Source organism: Pteronotus mesoamericanus, unplaced genomic scaffold (assembly GCF_021234165.1).
Source record: "Pteronotus mesoamericanus isolate MK-2021 breed Mesoamerican mustached bat unplaced genomic scaffold, CSHL_Meso_final contig_502, whole genome shotgun sequence".
NCBI lineage: Eukaryota > Metazoa > Chordata > Mammalia > Chiroptera > Mormoopidae > Pteronotus > Pteronotus mesoamericanus.
Genome location: NW_026555187.1, coordinates 6,597,564 through 6,614,913, shown reverse-complemented (window position 1 = coordinate 6,614,913; position 17,350 = coordinate 6,597,564).

Genomic DNA, 17,350 nt, shown 5'->3' with positions numbered 1-17,350 from the left:
TTACTGTGATGCTCTTGATTTACAAATTTATATGCTCCAGAAATATTTTTTCTTCAGTTGTCTACTTGGCATTTCCATTTTGACGTCTAGTGGGCATCACATATTTAATATATATAAAACAAGCCTTCCTGATCTTCATCCCCAAAACTGTCCCTCCAGATGTCTTGCTCATCTCAGGAAATGACACTGTTGTCAATCTTTATAGCTACTGAAGCCAAAGATTGTGGTGCTGTCGGGAGCTCTCCTTTTCTTTCCCTCTCCATGCACAATCTGTCAGGAAATATTATGGGCTCTTCCTTCATAAGAGAGGCAGAATCTAACCTCTTTTCATAGCCTCCACGGTTACCACTCTGAGAAAAATCCACAGTCATCTCTCACCTGGATCACTACAACTTCCTGCTCAGTCATTTTACTGTTTCCAACTTTGCCTCCTCTTCATAGTCTATTTTCCAAAGTAACTGAACATCCTTTTAAAATGGAAGCAATTTCATGTTACCCCTCTCTTTAAAATATCCCAATGGCTTAACATCTAACTGAGTAGAAGCTGAATTCTTAGTAATGATTTACAAGTCCCACACTATCTGGTACCATGTTACTCTTGAACCTCATCCCTTACTCTTCCCCTCAGCTCTCTTCAGCTGCTCTGTCCTTCTTACCGTACCCAGAACAATATGCCAGCATGTTGTCACTTCAACTTCAGGCCTCCATCCCTCACCTTCTTTAGTCCTTTCCTCAGATATCATCTTTTCATTAAGATCTTCTCTTCACATTCTATATTAGATTGCATACGCATTCATTCAATACATCTAAGCTCTCCTGTCCATTTCCCACTTGGCGAATGAAAACTAAGCGCCTGGTCAGTGAAGACTTTGATTTATATATTTGTTTTTCATTTATTTACCTTTACTATAATGTAATATATAAAGTGTTGTTTGTTGTTCGGTACTATATCCCCAATGTCTAGAATGGTACCTCATGCATAGGAGGCTCTCAATAAATGTTTTACTACAAATTAACCTTTTGTTTGATGATATTGTCCTCAACGCTTATATTCTCTTTTTAAGAAACTGAGTATTAGCAATGAATGTCTGAGACTCTTCCTTCTTCTGCCTTTCTGAAGAAGATATCCTAGTAGTAGGGATGGCCAAATGCAAGAAAAAATAACTGTCAAGTCCAGACACTTTTTGTAAAATAGTTTAAGATTACCAACACAGAAGAGGGGGAACATCATTTTCTCGGTTGGCCCGTTCAGTTCTTGGCGTCCCTGTGCCTTTAATCAGCACCCATGTGCGTTCTCCCACGCGTCTGGCTCGCCTTTCATCTTCCTCCAGATTCAGCCGAAACACCTTTTTCAGGGCTGACTGAACAGAACTTAGAGTATACTAGTCAGTCTTTTGTGTCTTAATCATCTTCTTCATTTCATGCCACCCTTCTCCTCCAACGTGACAAACACAATATATCACTCTCTGGGGTGAGGGGCTACCCCGTCCACCCTTCCCGAGCCCACACATCTCATTCCACATTCCTCATGATACTTGTGTTACCCGCCGTAGAACCGCTGTTCCTTCCTTTCCCTGACTCCTGCCTCCCTGCCTGTGCCTCCTGGACAGTCTGCATGTTGGTGTGTGAGAAACTGTGGTTGAGTTTTCTCTCTTTTCATGACTAGTGCTTATAGACTAGATGTAGGGAAGTCTAAGGTATTTGGCAAGTTTGTTTAGACCTCAGTAGAGTGATACATCTGAAGTCTCATGGGTTCCACCTGTCACTGGGCTCAAACACTTGCAAATGCCAGGAAATATTAGTAAAATTTTCATCTTGCCTTCTGAACTACGCGCAAGCCCTTTGAAGACAGAAGCCGTGGCTCACCTTCACATATTTTCTGCAGGGTCCAACAGCTCCAGACCTTGTTCACTGTTGGGACTCAATAAGTACTAGATTAAGAAGGGTAATTTATCATAACTTTAATGCTGCACTCAGTTTACAGAGTAGATAATAAACCTTATAAATTTATTGTGACTGAAAAAAATTCCACTCTAGTTTTCCTGAAAATTCAAGCTTCTCTGAGTCTCTGTGTAGCTAACACAAGGCTGCTTGAAAGCTCCAGGGTCGCTTGTAACCAGGAGCTGGGCAAGACCATCAAATACTAGAAGCAAGATCATATTATTATTTCTAATATTTGGATATCCATCATGCCTTCCTTCTGAAAATAGGAAGGAATATAATAGCACTTCTACAGCATGCCCCTTGCTTTCTCCCACAATTGTACCTTCAGGCACAGCTTGATCTCTGTGTGCCTGGACTTGCAGCACTCCATTAATCATGGGCCAGAGGCTGGGTACGGCCCTCGAGCCTTTGCCGGAGGCTCCTCGCAGCCAAAGCTGTCTCTTCACAAAGAGAAACTTTAGGATGGGGATGTGGGCCCTCAGAGACATGCCTTAACTCAGATTGCACAATTTTAGTTCAGACTTGAAGTTAACCCTGCTACTTCATGATGAAATGAAACGTATACCGCGAGCACTCACTCTATCAGGCAATTATTCATTAATTTTTATCAATATGTGGTATTATACTTTTCACTCCCCCCAAGCTTAACTGCCTAAGTTGTCCCTAAATATCTGTGGGATAGTTGGTTCTAGGACCACCTCCCACCCAGGGATACAAAAATCCAAAGGTGCTCCAGTCTACTAGATATGAAATCACAAAGATCAATGCATACCATTTGCCTTCTACTTCTACAGACTTTCTGCCATGGATCAAAAACAGTACAGGCATTTATTGAAAAAAATCCACATGGAATTGGATGCACACAGTTCAAACTGATGTTCTTCAAGGATCAACTATACTCATTTAAACAGAACAAAAATTATATAAATATTATATGTATAATAGTTAGGTATTAATGGAATGATGAGATTTGCCACAAGTATGAACTGTCTGGTAGAGTATTGCATGAGTTAAAATAAAATTGTTTAAAAATAATTCAGATGACGTCAACTCATATCTAAACTTGTGGAAGATTTTTGGAAGTAGGCCCTCAGTAGAGATGTGTTTAACAGTGGGTCAGGGGAGCAGGATTGGGGAGGTGAGGCTGGGCTGCCAGACAAGGCTACCTGGCCAGCTGGAGGTGGAGTGTGTGCAGGTCTGCTTGCTAGAGTAAAAAGATAATTCTTTATTCTAAAGGCAATAGCCATAAAGGTTTTAAACACAGAAATATTGTATTAGACTTATTATTTTTTTTAATCATATGGCTATCTGGGGTGATGAATCGGAGTGTAGAAAGGAGAAAATGAATTACATACATACATATCTGCCCTTCAGTTCCTGGCACAGAGCTCTTTAAAACTCTCACAGTTTCCTGTGTGATACGAGCCTGTCTCATTCTGACCTTCGGTCTTTGACCCCTGTGAGCATCTTTTGTTCTACCGAGGCAGCTCTGGTGGGCTCCTGGGTGGCTCTTGTGTGGAGGTCGGCCACCAGGAAGACCACACTGTGATTCGGAACTTGGAATTTTTAGCCCTGTGCTGCCATCCTCCGGAGAGCAGACAGGGGATGGAAGTGGAGTGAACAACCGACCGTATCTACATGAGGAAGCCTCCATAAAAATCCCAGTCACAGGGGGTTTCGGGCAGCTTCCAGGCCGTAAGCACATCCATGCACCAGGAGGCTGGCACAGCCCAACTCGGCAGCCAGAGCGGCTCCTGCCCTCGGGGCCCTCCCAGATCCCTTCCCACGTATCTCTCTGTCCAGCTGCTCATCTGTGCCCTTTATCATAACCTTGAATAAACTGGTAGTTGTAAGTGTTTCCCTGAGTCTGTGAGCTGCTCCAGAAAATAACCAAATCCAAGGGTCATGGGAACCTCTGATTTGTAGCCAAGGTGGACAGAAATGGTGGGTGACCTGGGGACCTACTCTTTGCAATTGGCATCTGAAGTGGGGCCATCTGGTGGGGCTGAGCCCTTAACCTGTGGGACCGGATGCTCTCTCCAGGTAGGTACGTCAGAGCTGAGCGGAACCGTAGCGCAGCCTGCTGGCGTCAGAGTTGCTGTTGCGGGAGACCTTCCGCACACTTGGTGACCAGCAGCCTCAGAAGTGAGGTGTCCTGTGTGGAAATAAAGGAGAACAAGAAAGGGAGAGGATGCTAGGTTTTCTCCATACACCAGAGAATGGCAAAAAGTTATTTAGATGGCAACGCTAAATATTGGTGAAGATTTGGAGCAACTCAGATTCTCACATATTATAGATGGAGATACGAAGTGATAATAGTCTAGAAAACATAAGTTTCTTATGAAGGTAAATATACACTGCCATGTGACCTAGTCATTGCACTCTTGGTAGTTACCCTGAGAAATGACACTATATGCCCAAAGGCTTGTGCACACATGTTCACCACGGTTATATTCATAATAACCACTGACTGGAAACTACCTTAATCCCTGTGAGTGGTAAAATGAGTTACACAAGTTTTGGTATAGACACGTGATAGGACACGACTGAGTGAGTTAGCAAAGAAGGAACCGCCAGTGCACACAATGAAGTAGGTGAAGCAGTTTTAAAATATGTCCACAGATTCTTTTCCATAGCCTTTGTTGGATCTTCTCTTGAATCTGGACTGACATCATGGTGCACTTGCAAGCAACACAAAGCAACCAAAGTGACATTATATAACCTTTGTGACCGGTCAGAAAAAGACATTACAGCTTCAGCCTGGTCTGGTGGCACTTGCTTAACATCCCTGACCTGCCATGTACTAATTCTCATGACTCTGAGGCCACCCGTCTGCAGAGCAGCCACATATCAGTGTCCTAGTCTAAGGCACCTTGGAGATTTCTGCTATTGGCCAGCACCAGCCACCAGACAGCGGTGACCCTGCCTTAGTTGCTGTGGCCTCCAGGCGTTAGGCCACCCTCAGCCTTTCCAGTTGAAACCCCTGACATCACAGGGCTGTCCCCACGGCACCCTGATGAAATCCTGACCTGCCGAGGCAGTGAGCCTGCAAAATGTTTCCTGCCACTGAGTTTTGGGGTGAGTAGTCATTCATCATGGTAGCTGGAACAAGGGGTGAATCTCTCACATATTATGCTGAGCGAAAGACCCTGGACACAAAGAATGTATACGGCAAGATTCCCTTTACTTGAAACTAGAAAACGCAAACAATACACAGTGAGAGCAGATGAGCAATCCCATGGGACTTGGGCTGGGGGCGCTGACTGGCATAGGGCGTAGATATGGGTAATGAAAATGTTCTGTATTTTGATTGTGGCAAGGGTGGCAGTTGTCAAAATTCATTAACCGTTCCCTTAAACTAAGTGTATTGTATTGTATGTAAATTATACCTCATTATATTTGTGTTTAAAAAATAAGGTCAAACAGACAGAGGAAACTGGAAACTGGAGAAAAGTCCCATTGATGTGCCCAAAGGACCGGTAGACGTCTGCAAATATTTGTCCTCCTAGTGGCCAGTCACTCATGACCACATTGTCCCCTGTGGGCTTCTTCCAGCATTTCCACACAAAATTCTACCTATCTAATTCTAGAGTTTCAAAGTTGAGGAAAAAACGATCCATGATTGGCTCATTTCCCCTAGAAGTTTTGGTGTTCTAGCGCCGTGTCTCTCTCTCTTCTCCATGGAAGAGGCCTGCGGGTGACCACAGCAAGTTCCTCCCTTTGGACAGCAGGGGTCACAATTGCCTCACAAATAGAAACCTACTGTGTTTTTCTTAATGCGCAGGAACTGGGCCTGATCATCTTCATGATCCAGTGAGTATCATGAACTGACATGATAATGAGTTCATTTCCTCCAATGACACGTGACATACAGGTAAGTACAGCACCGACTTAATAAATAGTCATCGAAGAGGAAAAAAACAGCAGCCCATCAAATGTATGTGTGTGCACGCTAGTGCACAGCATCCATAGACACCTACTACAAGCAGCATCTGTAGTTCATAGATATTAAAATGTGAAAGGATGTTACCTTTAGCATCAAGAAAATATGGTAACTAACCACATGCTATTTGCAGGTGTCATTAAGTCCCACGGCCCTGCCCGCTACTTTCCAGTTTCCCAGATGTCGGTCTTGTGAAGCTTCCTGTGCACAGACTTTAACTTCAGAGGGGGCAAACCAAGCACCAATGTCCCGGCTGGTTGACACCTCAGAAAACAATAGAAGTTTCTGAGGATAGCCTAGGACAGTGAAGGATGGCGGTGGGCGCTGGGTAGGGGCTGGCAGACATCAGAGGCTGTGCCCTTCTTTCATTGAGACCTTTGGGACGGTCAGGTGGGGGATAAGGGATTTTCTCTGCTGTCTGTAGCAGAGTCTGCAGCCGGGGCTGTGGTTCTGGGAGTGGGCGCACAGCAGCTCAGTGCCCACAGGGAAATGAACCAGCTGGCTGTCTCGGGAAGGGCCGACCTTGGCCACACTCAGTGAGAGCTTCCTGTCCCAGTGGTCAGCAGGAGCTTTTATCTGCCCGTAGACCTCATGTTCTTAGGGAGCTCTTTACTATTGAACATTGTTTGTACGTAGCTTTCTTTTTTAAAAAAGCGGATTAGTCCTCAGTTTTTCATAGACCTCTGCACTTCATGCCGGGCCCCTCATTTGGGCCAAGACCATCACACCCTTTGTTGGTGGCTCTCCTTGTAAAGGAGGAGCTCTACACACACTGTGTCCGAAAAGAGGTGAGAAATGTCCTGGCATATTCCAGATGTGAGTGCATGTTCCTCATATTTACCATTTCTTCTGTACTTCTATGTATTCCACAGAGGAATAAACATCGCCCGAAACAAAGAAATAAACAACAGTAAAATAAAGCACGAAGTTATAACACCTTTAAATTATCAATTACCAACGAAAGTGAAAATTTCTCCCCTTGGAGAAGGCCTCCTCCAGGGTCAGAGCTGGAAGGCCCACTCTCTGCAGGCACTTACCGGGTTGACACTGCGATCTAAGCAAGGCACAGGGGAGGCCCCTGACCTGGAGGACGGGGACAAGCGCGGCGGTGATGCAGCCTGGAAGGCGCGTGCAGCAGAGTCATCGCCGGGCAGGATCAGGAAAGAGCAAGGCATCAGGCTGGGAAAGAGGCCACACAGGCCACGTCCGGACTGAAAAAGGTGCACACCCCGATTTAGGAATAGCCACTGGGGTCTTCACGATGTGACAAGTCAATGAAGGGCATTGGGGTTTGTGGTCCTTTGGAAAATGTACAAGAAAAAGCAGTTTCGCGAAGGAGGGGCACCCCCCTGAGCAGGCTGCAGGTGCCTTCTGACGGAACACGCTAGGTTACCTCCAGGGCCTGCTAGTCTGGGGACGAGACCTGGATGTTTGAAGGCTCTGTCCTATGTCACTTGGGAGCAAGTGGTCTGCCCTAGCAATCTCAACCCAGACCACCAATTCCTCTAATGCAGATTTTTTCCTACTCTTCATGTTCCTGGACAAGAAACCAGAATCTCTTCCATATTCGGCCATTTCTGTTTGTGTTCCCAGCCGTGGATGAGGCACCTGGGGTCAATGCCTCCCTGCATAGGCCTCAGGTGACAGCTCCATGGAACCTGCAAACACGCCAATAACCATCACAGGTAACCCAGTGCCGCCAGCTGGATGTGTGCATGTGTGCGTGTGCGCACGCACGTGTGTGTGATATTAGCGGTGTCCAGAGGAGACCGTTCTTCAATGACTCCTCTCCGGTGGAAGACCAGTCAAGTGTTAAACACATAAGAAAAAGGGTCATTACGAACTCTAAGTCCCAAATTTAGTTCCCAACCAAGACTAGAACCAAGTTATTTCTCTTGCGCTGAATGGATAAGCTTGGCCAAGGATGCAGCTTGCAGCCCAAGAGGGCCAACTTCATTAATACAAGCTGCGGGGAATGCAGGCTGGGCTGGTGGCAGGGGCTGTGGGTAGGAGCGTGGGTCAAGGACAGGTCCTAAGTGCTCTCTCTGCAGAACCTGTTTTCTTCTCTCTGCCACGGTCACACACCATCTAAGTGACACAGCCCCAGGCCCACGGTAAAGGTGGTGTCAGAGGGTTGTGTTGGCACCGAGATTTTACAAGGTCAACGGAGGGTTTAGACAGGGCTCTGCTGCTGTGCCCGTTCTGCCCACACGCAGGCGCACACAGCCCTACATGTTGTCAAAAGCAAACAAACAGAAGACCTGCTTGAACCCCTCTCTGAGCTTCCAGACTTCATATTAAAACCCGCCTGTCCCCCATCCTGGACTCCTCTGCTCTGCTCAGCAGCACCTTACTTGTCACGGCCCCTCTGGTGCCGGAGAAGAGTAGACAGAGATGCAAAGACAGAGAAAGGCAAGATGCGCTTGCTCCAGGGGGAGCCTCCGGCCCCACCAGGCTTTGGGGCGCGCCTTGCACCTGGCTCTGTGGCACCAGGCTGGCTGGGCTGAGCAAACCTGTGTTCTGTTCCCTGTCACCGCCGCCAGCACACTCAGCTCCTCGTCACAAGCATTCCTGAGAGAGTCTCCTGCAAGGAAATAAGTGGCTTTCCTGCAAACTTAACAGGAGGGGCCTGGCAGATGGTTCAGAGATGGGATTTACAGGGACAAATGGAGGTCAAAATTGAAGAAAGGTTAATAGTCAATAAAATGGACTAAAATGGAAAAATTGAAATAGAGGAAGGGAGCAGGCCAAGGCACAGAAAGATGCCCCAGTCCTCAGGGCCAGAGTTTCTGCAAACAGCAGATGGCTGCACTGTAAGAAGACGATTGTTTATGTTTGCATTTTACATGCTGTTTATCTCTTGCTGTTATTGAGTATCCAATAAAGTGAGTTTCTGGGAAAAGCACTTTAGTTAGCTCTGCTAAGGGAACCCAGAACCAACGCTTTTATTTTTCGTTAGAGAAGAGCTGTTTGTAACAGCCAAGGGGCAGGCGCACAGGGAAGCGGCCTGATGGGTCAGCAGGGAGGGTCAGGCCAGGCCAGGGCTCAGGGCCACAGGCAGGGCTCTCCTCAGAATATCTGAGGAGTTGTGGGTTTTTCTATGTGATAGAGTCAATTACTTATAAATAATCTCAATGCGGGCGGTCTAACTGCCTGGCTCAACAGTTCCGACCTCTCAAACCTTGATTCTCCCTCTCAGCTTCTTTCCATCAGTCTACAGAAAACACATCACCTGCTCTTTACCTGAATTTCTCACTGCTTCGTTATATCCCATGAACGCTGTGATAACTGAGAAGACATCTCTTCCTTTCCCCGCGCGGGGCAGAGGGGACTCGCTTCCACTTCAAGTTTGTCTTTTTTTTTATTATTGTCTTTTGTCTATGAAAATACCAAAATCCAAGTTCATGTGATTCCAGAAATTAAGGGGGGTGATTTGGAGGATGAGCAAAGCTGAAAAACTGTCAGTCCCCAATAGTTTGCAAAATGTTTTGATATTTAATTGGCAAAAGTTAGAATGATTTTATAGTTCCCTGGAACAGAATGGTACAGGCCTAGGAAGAACCTTTTCCGATTTTTCTATTGAGGAAAGAAGATTTCTTTTAATTTCTCCCAACCCTTTCTCCTTTCTCTTACTTCCTCTACTCTGGTGAGCTTTTTCTGACCCTCTTTGTCTGCCTCCATGTCTCTCTTAGAATTTGTGGACTATGCGTGTGATCACAAGAGAGAATGGCAATGCAAGGTCTGAACCCAATGGTTCAAGGCTCCCTGAATCATATGTTGGTAAAGGAGGCTCCCTGAGAGAAGCAGAAATAGAATCCAGTGTCAGATGGCACATACGATATGAAAACCAGGCTGGTAGGTCGAGGTGTCCACTGGGGTCCTGGGAATCCTGAAGGTCAGCTCAGAGAGCTCGGGCTAGTTCGGCTGGGCTCAGTCGAGTCAAGTTGATCATTGAACTTCTAACTTGAAATAGTCACAGAAAGAAAAGCTGAGACCACGTTTTTTGGAGTGAAGGTGGGAAGGAGGAAGGGACACAATTACAGCACCAAGGGATGACCCGGCTGTCCCGCAGATGGGAGTGCACGCTTCAGCACGAGTCTAAACTAGTTCGTTTTCACGGATCATTACACTTCTTCACAAATCGTCAAAACCCTGCATGTGACATTCGTTAACATGAACTGCCCTTTGCTCTCACTCTTGAATGCGGCCTCTGCCATCAGAGGGTCTCACTCTAAAACAAAATCTAGATTCAGGCCCTAAGGAGCTGCGTTACACAAACTGCTCTCCCACTTTCACTTGAGTTATTTGCGATCTCTTCCCCGTTTTCAACGAAGCTCAATAATCATGTGTCCCCCCCGCCTCTTTCTTTCTTTGCCCTGTAGATGGCTTCAGAGTCTGAAGGGCTTGTAAGTGCCCTTTGGAGGAGTTTGTTTCTTTCTGAGCCATAGCTTTTCTTAGACATTGTGTGCAACTCTCTTTTCCCCTTCCCTCATCACTTGTTTGCCCTTCCTTTCTCCCTCTATTTCTGTTTCTTCCTTACTTTCTCTCTCTCTTTCTTTTCCTCCCTCCACCCCCACCTTTGCCTCATTCCTTTCTTTCTCTCTCTGTCTCTGCCTCTCTGTCTGTCTGTCTCTCTCTCTCTTCTTTCCAGTGCCTGGTTCGTGCTAAGCTACGTGCTAGGTGTTAACATGCTGGACCTGTGGCCACCCTTGTACTCTATCCTCAAACCCTCATTCTAAAGAAAGCTCCAGAAGAAAATCTAATTCAGGGGGGTCTTCTGTGTAAGATTCCAGACTGTCAACTTGAGAACATTTCCATTAAAATGTGGCATTGGCGCCACACTTTTCTTGATTTATTCTGGAGTCCCAACGGCCAGTACAGGCCTCTCCAACATGCCCATTTGTAGGTATCTCTCATTTGGTTTTGACTCCCTTCATCTCAAACCTGGAAAATTATCTTCTAAACCCTATTTTCCATACAAACATTCCTCTTTACAAACATAAGCTCCTTAAGTTCAAAATATTTTTGTCTCTTTCTTACCATGGTCACAGTCCTGGTCATCACTTTCTTTTCCAAAACTATGCTCTACCACGTCCCTCACAAAGGTCTCTTCTCCTGTTGCTGCCTCTTCTCCTCCTTGAGCGCTTAGTGTTACTTGGAATCAGCCAACTCTCTTCCATTCTCCCTCTATTGTACTTCAAAGCCTCTTCATTCACCACCATCCACAGAAAATAATTTTGATCCATAAAATCTTCGCAATCACGATGCCGCCCTTTCCTGGCCTCCTGTGGCTCTGACGTTCTTCTCATGGCTGACTGAACTCTGCTTCCATCATACCCAGCACCCTTGCTCACGCTAACCTTTGAGGACAGCTGGTTCCCCAAATTCCCTTCGTGTGGGCGCATCCACCCTGGAATGGAATTCCCTGAGGATGTGTATGGGCACACACTTGCACACATGCCTCACAGATCATATCCCTTAACTTCAGTGACATCAAAGTCTTGATTAGGTTGGTCCTTCATTTAGTCTAGTTATTAAGCGTACAGATTCTTTCTTCAGTTTTTTTTCTAGACCAAGAAAACAGCCACATTTGTAAAAATTATATTATCTCCCGGTCAGATGTTGTGGTACAAAAGCTCCCAGACAGTCCTAGGAACCAACTCATATGCATCCACGGTGCCGGTGCCTTCCGTGACAGAGAGGCTGCTGGGAGCCATCTCGGGCCCACCGCGCCTGCCCATCGCGCCGGCCTGCCGCACACCACTTCCCTACCCCGGGAGCTAGAGGGTTGGAAGAAATATGAACTGTAACCTAGTTTTCTTCCCTGATTTCTAGGGGGGAAAAACTACTTTAAAGCCCATCAAGTTGCTTGTATACAAGCTCCCTTTCATATCTATTCCCTTGTTTTCCTCTTCATGGGGGAGAAAGTTTACTCACCATCTTCTGCACTGAAATAGTTTACATGCTGCTATTTTACCTTTCTTTTTTTTTAAGTTTTTTTTTTTTTGCATTAAATTTATTTACTAATTTTGGGAGAATTTACATTTTTATGCTATTTTTTAAATATTTTTAAATCATGTTTATTTTATTACAGTTTCTCAATTTTTCCCCCTTTACCCTGCTCCGCCCACCCCACCCCACCCCCACCCCCCACCCCCCCACCCCCCACCCCCCGCTCCCACAGTCAATTCCCACTCTGCTGTCCATGTCCGTGGATCATTCACACATGTTCTTTGTTTAGTCCCTTCCCCTTCTTTCCACCAGTGTCCTCTTTCCCCATCCCCTCTGATCCTTTTCAGTCTGCTCCATGTTTCCTTGCCTGTGGTTTATTTTGTTCGTTAGTTTATTTGGCTGAACAGATTCCACTTATAGGTGAGATCATATGGTATTTGTCTTTCACCAACTGGCTTATTTCACTTAGCATAATATTCTCCAGTTCCATCCATGTTGTTGCAAAAGGAAGGAATTCCATCTTCCTTCCTTCCTTCCTTCCTTCCTTTCTTTTCTTTCTTTCTTAAATGCAGATTGGTTTTATTTATTTTTAAATGTCAAAGTCAATTATAAAATATTTAAAAATTTAAATCCATTATAAAGTCTCAGCAATTAAAACATGACACCAGCACAGAAATAATCAAGTTGGTCAATGAAATGTAATGAGCATTCTAGAAACAAACATATATATCTGTCTAACAATGTAATATATGATTAAATTGATATTTCAAGTCAATGGGGAAAATAAGGCTTATTCAACATATAAGGTGCATGGACCACTGTTACTTGAAATAAAACAAATATAGAGCCCTATTTTGCATATTATACAAGAAATATTCAGGTGGGTTAAAAATCAATATGTAGAATCTAAGGAGTTTTAGGAGAAAATACAAACTAATCCTTTTCTTACCCTGAAGTAAAATATTCAAACCCAGAAGCTAAAGTAAAATAGTGACAATATGACTGTATTAAACATTTAAGACTATATAGTAATATACATATAAAAAGAGTTAAAGGGCAAGTAATAGAATAGGAAGGTATTTGCCACACATTGAAAAAGGGGTTAATAGTTGTTTTTTGTTTGTGTGTTTGTTTTTTAGGGAAAAAAATTCTACCAACCTTTAATTGATAAATGGATAAAGAATACCAGAAAGTCATTTAAAGCTTTTTTTAAATAATAGAAATAGGCAAGAAATATATAAAAACAGGTTTAGTTTCAACAAATAATAAAGGAAAATTGAAATAACACATTATTGTCACAATCAGATTAATACATATTAAAAAATACTGGTGATATCAAATACTGGTGACTGTGAAAGGAATTGGGTACTCATAGACTCTTTTTCTTCATCTTAAAGCAGTCCCTTTAGCATATTTTGCAGTGCTGGTTTGGTGGAGGTGTAGTCTTTTAGCCTTCTTTTGTCTGGGAAACTCCTCATTTCACCTTCTGTTTTAATTGAGAGCCTTGCTGGGTAGAGCAGTCTTGGTTGCAGGCCTTTGCTTTTCATTACTTGGGATATTTCTTGCTATTCCCTTCTGGCTGGCAGTGTTTCTGTTGAGAAGTCAGCTGCTGGCTGTACTGGGACTCCCTTATATGTTACTAACTCTTTCTCCTTTGCTGCCTGTAGGATTCTCTGTTTGTCTTTGGTATTTACCATTTTAATGATAATGTGTCTTGGAGTGGGCCTCTTTGGGTTCCTCTTGAATGGGAACCTTTGTGCTTCCTGGACTTGTGTGACTTTTTCTCTCCTCCAGTGAGGGAAGTTTTCCATCATTACTTTTTCAAATCTGTTCTCTATCCCTTCCCCCTCCTCTTCTCCTTCTGGTATCCCTATTATACGGATATTCTTGTGTTTCAGATTGTCCTGCATTTCCCTCAATGCCTCTTCATTCTTTTTGAGTCTTTTTCATTTTATTGCTCTTCTTGGGAGCTTTTTTCTACCTTGTCATCCAGCTCACTGATTGAATTCTCAACTTCATCCAGCCTGCTTTTGATTCCTTCTACTGTGTTCTTCAATTCAGAAATTGTGTTCTTCGTTTCCTCTTGTCTCTTATTGATAGTTTCTATGTCCTTTTTCATGCTGATATAGTTTGCAGTAAGTTCCTTGTGGCTTCCCTATAGTTTTTTGTAATTCTCTCTGAACTCACTCATTGAGCTTCCTTATAACCGTTGTTTGGAACACAATATCTGATAGTTTACGTGCTTCTATTTCATGCAGTTCTCTTTCTGGGGATTCCTCCTTTCCCTTTGACTGGGGGGTATTTCTTTGTCTTCCCATTATTGTGAGACTCTTCTTTTTTGTTTCTGCTTCTTAAATTGATCTGTCTTGATCTCCTGACTTTGTGGTGTGAAGTTCTATGGTAGGAGACCACTGTTTTTACTTTTCTGATCTGCCTCTGATGATGTCAGATGTTATCCCTGTCTGACCATAGGCAGCCTGTTTGAGACTTCCAGGAATATACTGTCTGTGGCTGTCATCCTTCGATTGTTAATCTAGTCACTCTGCACACAGAAGGCCACTTTGACAGCACAGGGCGGGGCGGAATCCCACTTGGGGGGTGGGTGTCTTGGGTCTTCTGACTGCTGCCACTCAGGGGGAGTGGTCTCTACCTGACCAAGATGGATGCTGCTGCAAGGGAGATAAGTCAGCACCAAGATCCCGCCAGCTACTCTCTCAGTTTTTTCCCCAAAGCCTCCTTCCCCTGTCTCTCCTCAGCAGTCTATAGCCTTTGCCAGAGACCAGGGTAAGTGGCTGCAAATAAAAATTTATTTGTTGGCCCTTGAAATAGCTCTTTGTGTCTCCAGCCACTTGTCTCTGTCAGAGAGCAACCCTGCCATTTTTCACAGCTGGCTCTTTTCTGTGTACTTTCTGGGCTCTGGTGCTGTAGGCTGGAGATCCCTGCTTTTGGCTTAGACCCCATTCTTTTCAGGGGGTCCAGCTGGCTGTTTCAATATCCCTCTGGTGCTGCCACCCCTGGGTGCCCGCCTGTCTTCTTGAGTCTCTACCACACTCCTTACCAGTTGGCTTGTACTAAAGTGGATTCTTCTGTCTCTGTGGTTGTAAGGCTCCTCTCTTGCTGTTGTTCCTTTGTTTGTTCCAGGTGATTGGTCCACAATTTAGTTGTAATTCCAGGTTGGTCCTGGGAAGAGGTCAGTGTGACTTCCACTCACTCCTCCACCATCTTGATTCTCCTCTATTTTTATCTTTCTTAATTTGCATGAAACACTAAAAGATGACTTTGTGCTACAACTGTTTAAATACATGGACAATTTTCTTGTTATGATTTTTAGCTGTTAGTTTTTCTTATTAGTTTCTAGCATATACAATGATTAAATATAATCTTCCAGTATAAAACGTCAGCGTACTTCCCTAGGAAGAATGTCGTGTCTGGGGTAGACACCAGTCATTTATATTATTTGCTGTGTGACATTAGTTCACTATCTCTGAAAGTTAATATTATCATCTGCAAAACTGAAACATGACAAAACTAAAGTGAGTGTGAGGAAAATTAAATAAGAAGATGTATGACAAGGACTTAGTGCGGTGTCTACTAGCTACCTGTCCTTCCTCATTTCCAGACCTGAACACCCCCCACCACTCACCTCCCATTCTGCCTTCTGGAACCTTACTCAAGGCCGCGGGGAAGGCTGGGGCCTAAGGAGAGCAAAAGACAGGAGAGGGGAACTCACTCCTTTTTCCTCCCAGCCTGCTGCTTGAGCTACAGTATCTCACCTCCTCCCCTGTCTTTGGACTGAAGTACACCATCAGCTCGCCTGGGTCTGAGTTTGCAGCTGTCTGATTGTGGGATTCTCAGTCTTCTTCATCCTCTGGGCTCATTTCTCATAATCAATCACTTTCACGTTTAATGTATAAAGAAAGAAATATATATTTTCTGTTTCTCTGGGTAAATGTGACTAATACAGGTTTTACTATAATGTATTTAATTGCACGTTTATGTGGGTTGGTTTTCAGTAATGGCTGTGTTTGACAACCAGCTCATGACATTCCGGAGAATGCAGCAGCGGCACGGACAAGCCCGTGCTAGCTGTCTCGGGCACACCGCCGGCGCTCACCCTGGCCGCCCAGCAGTGTTGCTACCAGGAGCCTCGGCCCGATCTTGAGGTACGAGGGGGGAAATATGCCTAAGGAAACTTCTAGTTCCTTAGAGGAATCGGTTGCCCCGGGGCTGTAGCCTGGCCAGCAGTGCCTTCTGACTTACGGCTTCAGCTGCGACACCAACAACAGCGGCTGAGGCTCTCTGAGAGGCTGCCCCTTTCAGAGCCCGAGCTTCAGAGGTTTGTCTACGCTCCTGTCCTCCCAGCACAGGCATCAATGGAAATTTTTGTAAATTTTTTTAGTAATTGCTTAAAAGTATATAGAGAAATAAAGCTCAGAGAGAAGTCTAGTCCTCTTGTGTGACAAGCCTCAGGTCCTTTCATGAGGAGCATGAAAGGACAACAGGACATATAGCGATGCCTGGCTCTCTGTGACAATACCGTCGCATGACCAGAGGGACACTTGTCTAATAATGTGAGGCTTTAACACCTAACACAGAACTGCAACAAAGCCTGAAATTATTCATATTAGAAAATGATCACACAGAAAAACTTCAAAAAAGTTGTGTTTTTATTCATTGACATTATGGTTCATTCAATCAATAGATGAATAAAGCACTCCTTGATAGCGGAATTAAAATGCAAGCAATGCAGACTTCTCAGAATTAACATTATCTGTGATGGTGAAAGGGTTACACATGATAAAATAAAGATGTTTATATTTAATGAATCGTGACATGATACAGGAAAATGTCGCACTTGTAAGAGCAAGGCAAGCAGAAGGCGGAGGAGGAAGAGATGACACATGAACCAAAGGTTTTACACATCAAGCCATGATGTTATTTTTCTCATGGGCTGTAACTAAGAAAATGAAAGTGGAGTTAAAGTACAAGTCACCTGTACTTTAACAACTCTGGATTGACTGTGAATAATTCAGTGATGCATTTCAAGGTGTTTTGGCCAAGGGCTAATTTCTTTGTTTTCCAAAGAACAGAGCTAAACAACAGATTCATGATCCTTAAAAATGCATTAAAGATCAGGTCTTGAAAGACGGCAGCTTCTTTAAGTACATCTCTTTACTGGTGAGCTGGACTAGTAAAAAATACAGAAGGAATAATGACAAATAAAAAGCAAAATATGTCTAAGTGCACCGTGATGATACACAAGAATGCTGATATGTTCAGACTTCTTGATTCTTGTCCCAGCAAGAAAGCAAGAAGCATCTTCATTGAAGTTGATTTTTTGATTCACTTACTGATTAAAACATAAAATGTTTGGAAGCCATGGTTAGTAAAAATTATAAGATAGTAGATAATCAGGATAACAAATATTTATAAAGTTTAAATAACACTAACAGCCCCACAAAGAAACAATATTATTCACTCTATTTTACAGGTGAGAAACACTAATTACAT